Here is a 3283-nt window from a genome sequence, read left to right on the forward strand (position 1 = left end):
TTATGATTCTTTAACAGTTCAACCTTCCTTCTAGCCCACCACCCACCAGAGGTAGGGAAAAAGAAAGGTTAATAGGAAATGGGAGTTTGTGGACTTGTTTAGAAGTAGTTCTTTGGGGCAATTTCAATCTTCATGGTCAGAAGTCCAATCTTCTAGCAAAACACCAAACACAAGCAGTAGCATCTGGATCCAGAAGAAACCACGAGGCTTTGCCAATCAACACAAGTCCACGGAAGTGGCAAGAAGCAGCCAGAAAACAACCAGAGGTTCTTTGCTGTGTTTCTCTCTAGGAAGTCATGACAAGAAAAGATCAGCAAAGAAAGCAATGTGAACCAGTGCAAGAGCATCGTCAGCGAAGACCAGCCTCAGTGAAGCCTTGCGGAGGCCAGCAAAGAGTTGCAAGGTAGACCAATGCCAGAGCACTGTCCACTGTCTGTTGGGTTATCCTTACACTTTTCTCAAACATCAAGTCCCTCTCAAATGTCTGCTCCAGCAAAACATAACATTGCCTTTCATGAGGCAACTTCCGGAAAAACATTACATGACACAACTAAGTCTTCAAAATAAACCAAAAGTTTCCATTTCAGAGATGTCTGAATCTAGACAGGACATGACCTCTTGGGATGGGGAGAGGGGCAAAACTGGCACCCTACTCATATAGATGCCCTGAGTTCCTAGGTCTTGCCCCATAGAGCAGGTAGATGACAGCTAGAAGCCCTATATAGCTCCCTGGACTTTGCATGTTTATATAAAAGGCTGCCCATGAATATATATCTATCGGTAAGATGGGCACCTCATGTTGTTTGCCAGGTTTTCTTGTGGGTTTGTGCACTCACTAGCAAAGGTGACATGCCTTAAAGAAACAGGAAACCATGCCACACTATTTTCCAAAATATGCTTGTCTTCTTGTTTTTCCCTCTATGTGGTGCTACCATGATGATGGTAACTCTGGGGACAACAGTTTGATGTCTGCCGAGAAGATGCAGAGATGCACACTCTTCAGGGAAGGACGATTCTCTAGACTCTGAACTGCCTCAGCTTTAGCTCCCCTGGCTGTCAGCCCCACCCATGAGCTGATGATAGATGACTACACAGAGCATCTGTACCTAGATATGCCATGACATGGGGACACAGTGAGAGGGTTCAAAACTATGTGCTATGGTCCTGGCAGGCATGGATAGGGTTGGCCCCTGCTGCATCAGCAAGACTGCAACCCATCAGGATGCATCTGTTACAGTTATCTCCTAGTCCCCACCCCAATACATGTTCCAGGTAGGAATAGAGAGCTTGGTCACCCCCTTCCAGCACATTCTCTGCCTAAGAAGCTTCAAGGGACCTAGAGCTTGCCCTTGCACACACCTAGGTCCCGTATGTTTTATTCACTTATGTTCTGAATATTTCATGGGTCCTTCTCCCCCAGAGGCCTGAGAGCACTCTCAGAATGGGGTACAAATGCACAGCATGTCCTTGTCAGCTGCTACTCCTTCAGAGAGCGGGATGAGCAGCTTCCACTCAAATTAGAATGATCTGTCTTGCCAAGCAGAAGCCTGCTTCTAGGCTTTTGTGTTTTGAAGGCATTGCCTTAAAAAGCTTCAAATTAAATAAATGTTTGTGCAGTTGGCAAGGACAGTGCAGCAGGTCTGCTAAAGAGCTGATCCTTGCCTACAGGGTTCTGCTGCAACATTGTAAAGATGCAAGACATGTTTCTTCATTGCAGAACACACCAGGCTCAGCAGACAGCTGCGAAGCCTCACAAACTGAAGCTATATCCCTTACTATATCCCTTGCTACATCTGGCTCCAGGGGAGCCAACAGAGCCAGCTATCACTGTGAGATTCGATCCCCTGGAGAAGACAATAGGACTGTCACCCACCACAGTCATCACAGCCCACTCCTTTCTATCTACACTGTCCTTAAGTCTCTAGAGCACATCAAGGGGCTGAGACAATGCCCCGTGGTATCCTGGTTGCTCAGCCAGAGAAAACAGGATTCACCGGTAGCACAGTAGATCACATGGGCAAACACAGTATACCCACACACTGGTCATTTACGTGTGAACACACACATAGTCACACAGGTATGCACATGCACATGTACACAGGGGTCAAACTGAATTCACTACACACTACTAACTAACCCAAGTTTATAGGTGTGGGTCTGTCTACAGAGGCTCGATCAGCTCATCTGTCAGAACTAGAAGAGCTGGGGAAACTACTTTAAAGTGTCCACTGGAAAACAACAGGGACTTCTTAAAGCAATGGAAATGCTTAGGACTGAGGCCTGAAGGATAAGGAAGACAAGGGTGATGCGCTGGCTGGAGGACCTTGTGCTCTGAGACAGACCACAGCCCTGACCACAAAACTTGAGGCTGAACTATACAGGGGAGATCGAAGTCTAAGCACCAGGGAGTGGAGGACCAGGAGGACCAGGAGGACCAGGACAGGGGAAGTAGAGTCCAGGAAAAGGGCCAGTGAGGTAGGAACTGAGTGGGATAGCCAATTCCAATCCTAACAGAGTCCTTGGTGATTTGCTAGCCAAGAATTTCCTTCCCTAAGTGTAAATGCCATTATTCCTTGTGGATTACGTGGGTGAGCCTAAGATTTCACACCCATCACAAGAACTCTTTTAACAGAGAAGATCAGGAACCCAGATCTGGTGATGCCTGGTTCAAATACCTGGTGGTGCAGGCCTCTCATCCAGGTATTTGAAAGGCCAAAGAGAGAGGACCAGACTCTCAAGACCAACTTGTGTGTGCTACAGAGTGAGTTCAAAGCCAGCCTTGGAAAACATCCTGAGAGCTTGTCATGAATTTTTGTATTATTAATTTTTTTATTTATTTATCTTGGATGTGTATCTGTATATCCCTCCCTGAATATGTGCACATGCACACATGCCATGACACGCATGCAAAGGTCAGAGGACTACTTACAGGAGTCCATTCTCTGCTTCTACTCTGTGAGTTCTAGGGATCTAATTCAGGTCTTGATAGCTTAAAAGGTTTTGCTTTGTTTTCTTAATAAAAAAAAAAGAGAAGGCCGGGGATATAGCACAGTCATAGTGTATCGTCTAGCATTTTCTGAAACCCTATGTTTAATCCTCAGTAACACAGGAGGGAGAGGGGGAGGAAGGGAGGAGGCAAAAGCGGAAGAAATAAAGGGAGGGAGGAAGGGAAGGAAGGGGGAAGGAAGAGGGAGGGAGGGAGGGAAGGAAGGGAGAAAGAGAAGGGAGGAAAGAAAGAAAGGAAGGGAAGGGAAAGGAGGAGGTAGGAAAGAAGAGAGGGAGG

Source organism: Mus caroli, chromosome 10 (assembly GCF_900094665.2).
Source record: "Mus caroli chromosome 10, CAROLI_EIJ_v1.1, whole genome shotgun sequence".
In the NCBI taxonomy this organism is placed as follows: domain Eukaryota; kingdom Metazoa; phylum Chordata; class Mammalia; order Rodentia; family Muridae; genus Mus; species Mus caroli.